At 37.3% G+C, this 12015-nt stretch overlaps 1 pseudogene; it reads left to right on the forward strand.

Moving 5' to 3' along the window:
* The window catches only part of LOC132651104 (zinc finger protein 709-like), a 193226-nt pseudogene extending 181514 nt beyond the window's left edge, over positions 1-11712 (forward strand).
* Positions 11713-12015: the final 303 nt, after the last annotated feature.

Consider the following 12015-nt stretch of genomic DNA (forward strand, 5'->3'; position numbering starts at 1 on the left):
GAACACAGTTGAGCAAATATCTTTGTTGAATGGTGGAGCATCTTTTTGATATATGCCCAGGAATGGAAGAGCTGGGTCTTGAAGTAACACTATTTCTAATTGTCGGAGAAAGCATCAGATTGATTTTTAAAGTGGTTGTATAAGTTTGCACTACCACCAACAATAGAGTGTTTCTCTTTCTCCACATTCTCACTAGCTTGCTGTCACTTCAGGTTTTGACCTTAATCATGACGGGTTTAAGATGGAATGTCATTTGCATTTCCATGATGACTACAGATATTGAGCATTTAATGTCCACCATTTGATATTCCTCTGTGGAGAAATCTCTGTATAGTTCTGTACCCCAGTTTTAAATTGGATTATTTGGATTATTGGAGTTTAATTTCTTCAGCACTTTATATATATTGTTTATTAGCTCTTTCAGTAGTATGTGGGGTTGGTGAAGATTTTTTGCCAGGCTGTAGGTGGCCATTTCATTCTATTGACAGAGTTCTTTGCTTCATAGAAGCTTTTTGTTTCATGAGATCCTATTCATTAATTCTTGATCTTAGAACCAGTGTTTTTGGTGTTTTGTTGAGGAATTTATCATCTATGCCAATGAGATCAAGACTCTTTCCCACTTTTTCTTCTAACAGATTTAGTGTATCTGGTTTTATGTTGAGGTCTTTGAACAACTTGGACTGTAGTTTGATGCAGGGTGATAAATATGGATCTATTTTCATTTTTCTACATGTAGACTTCCAGTTAGAACAGCACCATTTGTTGAAGATGCTGTCCTTTTTCCATTGCATGGCTTTGGCTTCTTTGTCAAAAATCAAGTGTCCATAGGTGTGTGGGTTTATTTATGGATCTTCATTTCAATTTCATTAATCCACCATACTGTTTTTATTTCAGTACCATGCAGTTTTTTATTACTATTGATTTATAGTAGAACTTGAGATCAGGGATGGTGATACCTACTGAAGATCTGCTATAGTACAGGACTGTTTTAGCTATTCTGGCTTTTTTATTTTTCCGTATGAAGGTGAGAATTTTTTTTTCAAATTCCTTAAGGAATTGTGTTGATATTTTGATGGGAATATCATTTAATCTATAGATTGTTTTTGGTATGATAGCAATTTTTACTATGTTGATCCTTCTGACCCATCAGCATGACAGATATTTCTATCTTCTGGTATCTTTTTCAATTTCTTTCTTCAGAGGCTTAAAGTTTTTTTTTTTTCATGCAGATTTTTCACTTGCTTGTTGAGGATAACTCCAAGGTACATTATGTTTTTTTTTCCTGCCTATTGTGAAGGGTGTTGTTCTGCTAATTCTTTCTCAGTTCATTTGTCTTTTGCATACAGGAGTGCTACTGATTTTTTTTTTGAGTTAACTTTATATCCAACCACTTTGATAAAGTGTTTTTCAACTGTAGGAGTTCGCTACAGTAGAATATTTGGGGTCACTTTTATATACTGTCATATATGTGAATATAAATACTTTGACTTCTTCCTTATCAATTTGTATCCCCTTGATCTCCTTTAGTTGTCTTATTGCCCTAGATAGGACTTTGAGTACTGTACTGAAGAGATTTGGAGAGAGTGTGTAGCCTTGTCTTGTCCCTGAGTTCAGTGGAATTGATTTAAGTTTTTTTTTCCATTTTGTTTGATGTTAGCTATAGGATTGCTGTATATTGTCTTTACTATTTTTAGATCTGTGCCTCTGTCCCCAGTCTCTCCAAGACTTTAAACAAGAATAACTGTTGGATATTTTCAAATGATTTTTCAGCATCTAAGAAAATGATCCTGTTTTTTTTTCAATTTCTTTATATGACGGATTAAGATTCCCTATATTGAACTATCCCTGCATGCCTGGGATTAAGCTTACTTGGTAATGGTGGATGATATCTTTGACATGTTCTTGGATTTGGTTTGCAATTATTTTATTGAGTATTTTTGCATCATTGTTCATAAAAGAGATTGGTCTGAAGTTCTTTTTCTTTTTGGGGGTCTTTGAGGATTTATCAAGGTGACTGTGGTCTTACAAAAGGAGTTTGGTCATGTTGCGTCCATTTCTATTTTGTGGAATAATTTGAAGAATATCGATATTGACTCTTCATTGACGGTCTTGTAGAATTCTGCTCTGAAATCATCTCGCTCTTGGCTTTTTTTGGTTGCAAGTATTTAGATGGCTGCTTCTATTCCCTTAGGCAGTAAAAGACTATTTAATATCTTTACCTGATTTTGATTCAACTTTGGTAAGTGGAATCTAACAACAGAATTGTATATTTCATTTAGATTTTTAAATTTTGTGGCATATAGGCTTTTGACATAAGCTAATGGTTCTTTGGATTTTTTCAGTGTCTGTTATCTCACTCTCTCTTCCTTTCAGACTGTGAACTTGGATAGTGTCTTTCTGCCATTTACTTAGTTTGACTAAGAGTCTGTCTATGTATTTGATTTTCTCAAAGAACTAGCTCTTGGTTTTGTTGATTCTTTGAATTATTATCTCTGTTTCTAATTTATTGATTTCAGCCCTGAGTTTGGTTAGTCCTAGTAGTCTACTGCTGTTGGGTGTGTCTGCTTCGTTTTTCTAGGGCTTTCAAGTGTGCCATTCAGTTGCTTGTATGTGATACCTCTAATAGCTTATGAAGGCCTTTAGTGCTATTAAAACTCTTCTTAGGACTGCTTTCATTGCATCCCATGAGTTTGGGTATGATGTACCTTCATTTTCATTGAATTGTAGGAAGTTCTTTCTTTATTTCTTTCCTGACCTAGATTTCATTGAGTAGAAAGTTGTTCAGTTCCCACGTGTGTGTAGGCTTTTTGTTATTTCTGTTATTGTTGAGGCCCATCTTTAGTCCATCATGGTCTGATAGGATACAAGATATTATTTCAATCTTATTGTATATGTTGAGACCTGGTTTGTGACCTACTGTATGTTCAGTTTTGAAGAAGGGTCCATGAGCTGCTGAAAGAAGATAGATTCTTTTCTGTTTGGGTTAAAAAAATCTCTAGATATCTGTTAGGTTCATTTGATTCATGACATCCATTTGTGTCATTATCTCTCAGTTTAAGTCCTTTTCCATTGCTCTGTCCCTTGATGATAGTGACATGTTGACCTCTCCCACTATTAATGTACAGTGATTGATATGTTCTTTAAGTTTTATTAATGTTTCTTTTACAAATGTGGGTGTCCTTGTATTTGGGGCATTGTTGCTCAGAATACAGATGGCATCTTGGTGGAATTTTCCTTTGATGAGTATGAAGTATCCTCCCTCATTTCTATTTATTTACGTATTTATTTATTTATTTATTTATTTATATTTAGGAGCAATAACTGATATCAGGCAATATTTTCAAAGTTGTAAAGTATGTGTAACAGCATAGTTTTTTTTAAAAAAAGTCTTTCAATATTTTCTTGTATTCTTTTTAAATTTTTTATTAATAACGGTTTATTCACTTCGTATCCACCCTGTACCTCCCTCCTTCCTCCCCTCCCAATCCCACCCTCCGTCTTTCCCACCCCTGTCCCTTTCCCAGTCCACTGATAAAGGAGGTCCTCCTCCCCTTCACTCTGATCCTAGTTTATCAGGTCTCATTAGGAGTGGCTGCATTTTCTTCTTCTTTGGCCTGGCAAGGCTGATCTCCCCTCAATGGGAGGTGATCAAAGAGCAGGCCAATGAGTTCCTGTCAGAGACAGTCCCTGTCCCCATTACTATGAAGCATACTTGGATACTGAACTTCCATAGGCTACCTTTTGTGCAGGGGTTTCAGGCCATCTCCATGAGTGGTCCTTGGCTGTTGTATCAGTTTCATAAAAGACCCCTGTGACCAGAATTTTTGGAACTGTTACTGTCCTTGTGGAGCTCCTGTCCTCTCCAGGTTTACTATCTCCCAGTTCTTCCATAAGATTCCCTGCACTCTGCCCAAAGTTTGGCTATGAGTCTCAGCATCTGCCTTGACACCCTACAGGGTAGAGCCTTTCAAAGGCTCTCTGTGGTAGGCTCAGATGGATGTCCTCTCCCTGTATTCTCCCTCATCTGATGTCTATCCTCTTTGCCTTTCTGCATGGGGTTTGAGCATCTTAGCCAGCATACTCCTTCCTGATTAACTTCCTTAGGTGTACAGATTTTAGTATCTTTATCCTATATTTTATATCCTATATCCACTATGAGTGAGTATATACCCTGTGAGTCTTTCTGCTTCTGGGATACCTCACTCAGGATGATCTTTTCCCTTTCCCAACATTTACCTGCAAATTTCATGTTTTCCATTGCTGAATAATATTCCATCATATAGATATACCACAATTTCTGTATCCATTCCTCAACTGAGGGCCATCTGTGCTGTTTCCAGCTTCTGGCTATTACAAATAAAGCTATTACAAACATAGTTGAGCAGATGTCCTTGTTGTATACTTGAGTGCCTTTTGGATATATGCTTAAGAGTGGTATAGCTGGATCTTGAGGAGGCGCTATTCCTAATTGTCTGAGAAAGTGCCAGGTTGATTTGTAAAGTGGTTGTATAAGTTTACATTCCCACCATCAATGAAGGAGGGTTCCCCTTTCTCCAAATCCTATCCAGCATGAGTTGTCACTTGAGTTATTTGTCTTGATGGTTGTAAGGTGAAATCTCAGGGTGGTTTTGATTTGCATTTCCCTGATGACTAAGACTGTTGAAAATTTCTTTAAGTGTTTCTCTGCCATTCTATATGGCTCTATTGAGAATTTTCTGTTTTGCTTTGTACCCCATTTTTTAATTTAGGTTACTTGATTTGTTGCTGTTTAACTTCTTGATTTCTTTATAAATACTGGATATTAACCCTCTGTCAGATATAGGGTTGGTGAAGATCCTTTCCCAATCTGTAGGCAGTCGTTTTGTTTTGACAACAGTTTACTTTGACTTATAGAAGTTTTTCAGTTTCATGAGGTCCCATTTATTGATTGTTGTTCTTAGAGCCTGTACTGTTGGTGTTCTGTTCAGGAAGTTGTAGCCTGTTCCAATGAGTTCAAGGTTCTTCCTCACTTTTTCTTCTAACAGGGTTAGTATGTCTGGTTTTATACTGAGGTCTTTGATCCACCTGAACTTTAGTTTTGTGCAGAGTGATAAATATGGATTCATTTGCATTTTTCTAAATGTAGACATCCATTTAGACCAGCACCTTTTGTTGAAGATGCTATCTGTTTTCCATTGTATGGTTTTGGTATTTTTGTCAAAAATCAGGAGTCCATAGTGTGTGGGTGCATTTCTGGAACTTCTATCCGATTCCATTGATCCACTAGTTGGTGTCTATGCAAGTACCATACAGTTTTTATTACTGTTGCTCTATAGTGCAGTTTGAGATCAGGGATGGATATACCTCCAGAAGATCTTTTATTATGGAAGATTGTTTTAGCAATTCTGAGTTTCTTGTTATGCCATATGAAGTTGGGAATTTTTCTTTTAAATTCTATAAAGAATTGTGTTGGTAATTTGATGGGAATTGCATTAAATCTGTAGATTGCATTTGGTAAGAGGACCATTTTCACTATGTTAATCCTGCCAAGCCATGAGCATGAGAAATCTTTCCATCTTCTGATATCTTCTTCTATTTCTTTCTTCAGAGGCTTGAAATTTTTTCATACAAGTCTTTGACTTGCTTGGTTAGGGTCACACCAAGGTACTTTATGTGCTTTTTGACTATTGTGAAGGGTGTTGTTTACCTAATTTCTTTCTCAGCACTTTTGTCTTTTCTATATAGGTGGACTACTTATTTTTTGAGTTGATTTTGTATCCAGCCACTTTGCTGAAAGTGTTTGTCAGCTTTAGGAGCTCCCTGGTAGACTTTTTGGGGTCACTCAGGTATACTATCGTATCATCTGCAAATAGGGATATTTTGACTTCTTCCTATCCCATTTATATCCCTTTGATCTTCTTTAATTGTCTTACTGCTCTAGCAAGGACTTCGAGAACTATGTTGAAATGATATGGAGAGAGTGGGCAGCCTTGCCTTGTCCCTGAATTCAGTGGGATTGCTTTAAGTTTCTTTCCATTTAGCTTGATGTTGGCTATAGGCTTGCTGTATATTGCCTTTACTATGTTTGGGTATGTGCCCTGTATCTCTGATCTCTCCAATACTTTAAGCATGAATGGATGCTGGATTTTTTCAAATGCTTTTTCAGCAGCTAAGGAGATTATCATGTGTTTATTTTTCTTTCAATTTGTTAATGTGGTGGATCATATCAATGGATTTCCATATATTGAACCACCCCTGTATAGCTGGCATGAAGCCTACTTGGTTGTAGTGGATGATATCTTTGATGTGTTCTTGTATTGGGTTTGCAAAGTATTTTGTTGAGTATTTTTGCATCAATGTTCATAAGGGAGATTGGCCTGAAATTGTCTTTATGCTGGGGTATCCAAGGCTGCTTGTTCCTGAATAACTGGGTTCTGGATATGCCATATTGCTCTATATTTTGATGGTTGAGCTTTTACGCTGGCCTCTACCCATTGGGCTATCTTAGGTGTTGGGTGTTTGTTTCTGGTACTTCCTGGAATCCTGTGTTGGGTCGAATCCCCTTGGCAGGAAGATGATATTTTCCAAAGGAGGTCTCCACAGCTTTTTGGGTATGGTCACTGAATGGCAGGTGTTTTTTAATAATTTCCACAGCTCACCTCAGACATACAGACCTGAGCAGTAATTTTGGCCTTTGTTAGTAAAGGGGGCTATCCTCTCACCCAGAGAAGTTCTGGAGACAGCTGCCCTGCTGCTGGGTTTCTTTCTGTAAATTTAGTGAGCTGCTACTATAACCTGAGTGCCCCATGGTTTGGTCAGTTTAGGGATGACTGGTTGTCCCTTGGAGCAGTTGATCTCAGGGAACCCAGGCTTCTGTAGGTCTGAGTTTGGAGCTCTGTGCCCAATACCCAAGTGGTAATCAGTGGCAGGTGTGCACCACTCTCATGTGTGCAGCAGGAGGCTAGAGTCTGGAGCCTGTGGATAACTGAAACTTTTCTGGAGCTAGGTGTCCTGAGGTAGGGCCAGATATTTCCCCCACCTTTGGGCTTTCTCCCAGCAGGAAGACCCAGTCTGTACTGTTGGAGGTGTGTAGAGTATGTAGGCACTTGCTTGCAAGTGGTGGCTTTAAGCCGGTGACTGAACAGGAACCTGAGAACTTTTCCCGAGAACATTCCCATATGTGGTGTTCCTAGTGGTGGTGGTGGTGTCAGCTGAGTGTTCTAAGCTGGGACCTGCTGTTTCCCTCCCTGTGGAGTTTTCTCCCAACAGGGAAACCCAAAACTGTCGGTTTCCACAGTTCTGTCTGTGATGAGGATTCGGGTGTGTGGGTCTGGCAGCTGGAGCCCTACTCAGGGCTGGCTGCTGTGTGCCCAGAGGTCCACAGGATCTTTTCCAGTGATAGACTGGGTGATATTTGGTCAGTCCCACTTGCTTCCTTCCCTGTGGGGTTTTCTTGAGACTGGGACTCCCAGTCTCTGGTGCTCTGGGGTGCACAGTTCAGCCTGGGAAGGTGATCAGGACGTGCTTCTTGGGTCTATTTGCTTGAAAACCTTACTCCTGCCAAAACAGCCCGGGAAATTTTCCAGAGATTAGCTGGGTGCTCTGAGGTTGAACCCAATTTTTTTTTCTCATCATTGGGTTTCTTATCACCTGGTAAACACAGTCAATTGTGTTTGGGGGCCAACAGTTCCAACTATTTGTCACTATGCAGTCTCTGCTACCCTGCTGATAAGTCACAGTATGCGATCAGCTCTGCAATCTGGGATCTGTTTTTAATTTTTACTGAATATGAGTATTTTGATTGTATGCATGAATATGAACCTCTTGTGTACCTGGTCGTCACAGTAGTCCAAAGATGTGTTCAGAACTCACGAACTTATAGCAGTTGATAATAGTGGGTCCCAGTTAAACACTGACATTTGAGACCAATTTTTTGCAAGAGCAGCAAGAGCTCCTCACTGATGAGCCATGTCTACTGCCTTATGTTGCTTACTTATGATCATCCTTTACATTGCTAATATTTTCATCTTTCTATTTTTAGCTGTTTAAACATGCATTCCCTTTTAGTAAGATCTTAATAAAGTTGCAGTTTAAGCTAGGGTAGTACAGATTTCTGGAAAATGAATTCACAACTGGAGTGAATGCATAATTCCTTGTAGAAGCTTCAGTAAAGACTTCTTAGTTCTTTCAATCTTTTGTGTTTGTTTGATTGACTTTTAGGGGAGGCTCTGTCTTACTATATAGGTCTGGCTGTCCTGGAACTCTTTGTATAGATCATACTGGCATCCAAATCAATAAGATACACCTACCTCTGCCTCCTGATTGATGGAATTAAAGGCATGACAGAATACACCCAGCTTGTCCATCATTTTTTTGTCGTTAGTAACTGTTCATAAATTTCTCTGATATGTACTTAATACTGTTTATCTCTTAATTCCTCTCTGTGTGTCTCTGTCTCTCTCTTTCTATTTTGCTCTTTTCTTTCTGTTTGTCTTTGTCCATATTAATTACCATGACTATTCCAAAGCTATATCCTATTCAAAAAGTTCAGATATGACACAGTTAAACTTCTTTATTCAGTTTTCTTCTAAAATGTGTTAGTGATAACATTAACACTTCTTTTTTTAATACAAAAGTTTAATCTTTATTTTTAAACTATAGACTATACATGATTTAGAAAGGAGAATATACAAAACAATGATCAAAGAATAATCCTATGTTGCATACCTTTTCTTTTGTCTGGTCACTCAAAATTTGATGTTATCCACTATGATTATTGTTGCTTGCCACTCACATTATTTTTATCCATGTATTCACTGTAGTCCACTTTCCCTTCCACAAATATATGAACTCCCCTTTTCATATACTGGTATGCAACATCTCTGATCCCTTGTCAAAACATGATATTCAATGCCATGTTGTCTTTTGACTGATGTCACCCACCTGTTCACTGTCCCCTGATAGCTGCATCTCATTTGTTGCTGGATAAAAGGTCATGATTGTGTTTTTTCCTTCCATCTGTCTTATGACAGGGTGCTGACCTACTTACCAACTGAGTAGTAATTGAAGATGATTCATAGGTCACTCAAGAACCCAACTAATGGCTACTTCATACACATGTCTTACAAACTAATGAAACTCCTTTAACACAGGTTTTCAAAGCACACCTTTGGTTTTCCTTACAATCTAACCTTTAGGCTTTTTCTTCTCCTATCCTTCATCTGATGCACAGAACCCAACTGTGTAACACTAGCATTTCTGTGTCAGAAAATAAATGGAAGAAGCACTAGAATTATATGACTATATTACCAATGAAGTATAAATTTATATTGTTGCCATTCTTTCTGTTGTACAAATGTATGGCATATTTTAGAATTCTGTGACCTTCGATGATGTGCATGTGAAATTTAGCCAAGAAGAGTGGGCTTTACTGGAACCTTCCCAGAAGCAACTCTACAAAGATGTGATGCTAGAGACCTGTAAAAACCTCACTGCTATAGGTAATACTCCAAATTTTCTTTCACTTTTAAAATAAGGACACAACTCTTACTTTGTTATTGATCATCTTCTGTAATTCCAATTGAGAATGGGGAGGAATGAGGTGAATAAATCAGGCATGGTTCTAAGGGTCACAGAAGATAGTGATTTAAGTTTTGCCTTAATAATAATGTAATATTTCAAATAATATATATTTTCTTGTACTATATTTTAGGCTACAATTGGGAAGACCATAACATTGAAGAATATTTTCACAGTTCTACAAGTAAAAAATGGTAACTTTATGTGCATGCTGATACAGATATGAATCTTAAGAAATTTTAATGTGTCCTGGAAGTTTATTTGTTTGTTTGTTGGCAGCTTTTTATTTTCTGTTTTTGAAATAGGGTTTTTTTTTGTGTAGCTGTGGCTTGACTTAGACTTGCTGGTTAGACCAGCCTGACCTCAAAATCACAGAGATATGCCTGCTTCTGCCTCCACAAGTACTGGGATTAAAGACATGTACCAGCACACCTGGCTGTGTCCTGGAAGTTTTAGAGAAAAGCAACAGTGTAAAAACAGCACTGTTTTAAGTGTACTGATGATTATTAAAATCTCACAATTCCACATACTTCAAGGTCAGGTATCTGATTTGTGTTTGCAAGGCACTCCCCTAAGGTAGAAGAAAATAAAATAATGTTGCAACAGAAAATACCATTTGAATCTTATGGACATAACAGTTACTGAGTTGAACTGCCAATCTGTTTAGTCTCATTCTATCTAGTCAGATATTGTAAGAGGTATACACATTGAATAGGTGATCAGTATGTGTCCAAACCTTCTAGTAAGCAAATATTTCATAGTACAACTAGTGTTACTCATATTCATGCAGTAACATTGTAAAGTTTAGTGAGAGGAGCAGCTTATGAGAGTCAAAAATATTGTTTTGGAGAAACCTTAATCCATATATGACATGTCTATGACGAACAAAAACAAAGTGTGTTAATTCAATGTGGTAATCTTTTATTATTCTTGTAATTTAAACAGGAATATCATATGTCACAATGTTTCTAAGACACATTTGCATAGGGAAATTGAAAGACGCAATATACCTGTCTTTCTCCAAGAACAATTGATTTTGTAGTAGTCCCCACTTTGAGTAGATTTTTTGAATGTGATAAATGGTTACTGTTAATTGGTTTTGCAACTTTACTGTTCATCAACAAAATCACACTGCTGAAAATACCTATGAATACTAGGAATTTGGAACTTCTTCTGCATGTCCTGCTCACTTTTTAAATGAAGTGTCATTCATACAGTACAAAAATTTGTGAATGGGATTGCTGTGATCAAACTCTGAATTCTTACAATACTCTTCATATATTTGAGTAAAGCTCTATAGAAAAATTATGTTATAAAAGTGAATCATATAACAAATGCTCTTACCATCACAAGGATCTTCAAAAATACCCATAATGAAGAATACCATGAATGTAAATAAAGTGATAAAACTTTAAAATTTTATTTTTCTTTACCATTAGACTGAATTATAAAATTAATTCATATAGATAAATATATTTATTAGTGTAATGAAATGACTGTGGTAAATCTTTCATATGTTCTAACTATCTTTGCAGGCATGAAAGCAGTCATACTGGAGAGAAACCCTTCAAATGCACTCTATGTGGTAAAGCCTTCGCCTATACCACTGTTCTCATACGGCATAAAAGAACACACACAGGAGAGAAGCCTTACAAATGTAATCAGTGTGGTAAAGCCTTTGCACGAAACAGTACTCTCTTAAGCCATAAAAGAACACACACTGGAGAGAAACCTTATGAATGTAACCAGTGTGGTAAAGCCTTTGCACGAAACAGTCATCTCTTAAGCCATAAAAGAACACACACTGGAGAGAAACCTTATGAATGTAACCAGTGTGGTAAAGCCTTTGCACAAAACAGTCATCTCATAAGCCATGAAAGAACACACACTGGAGAGAAACCTTATGAATGTAACCAGTGTGGTAAAGCCTTTGCACAAAACAGTCATCTCATAAGCCATAAAAGAACACACACTGGAGAGAAACCTTATGAATGTAACCAGTGTGGTAAAGCCTTTTCACAAAACAGTACTCTCTTAAGCCATAAAAGAACACACACTGGAGCGAAACCTTATGAATGTAACCAGTGTGGTAAAGCCTTTGCACAAAACAGTAATCTCATACGGCATAACAGAACACATACTGGAAAGAAACCTTATAAATATACTCAACATGATAAAGCCCTTGCACAACAGAGTAGTCTCTGAAAACATGAAAAACACACAGTGGAGAGAAGCCTTGTGAGGGTAATTAGTGTGATAAAGCCTTTGCATGTAACAGTCATCTCCTAAGACAACAACACATTCTGCAGGAAAACCATATGAATATAAGTATGTGGCAAAGCCTTTGTACATAACATCTCCTAATACATAAAAGAACACATACTGGATAGAAGCTGTCTGACTGTAACCAGTGTAAAAAAACTTTTGCACTTCTGAATCATCTTCACACTCAGGAAA

This window comes from Meriones unguiculatus, assembly GCF_030254825.1.
Source record: "Meriones unguiculatus strain TT.TT164.6M chromosome 13 unlocalized genomic scaffold, Bangor_MerUng_6.1 Chr13_unordered_Scaffold_40, whole genome shotgun sequence".
Taxonomy (NCBI): Eukaryota; Metazoa; Chordata; class Mammalia; order Rodentia; family Muridae; genus Meriones; species Meriones unguiculatus.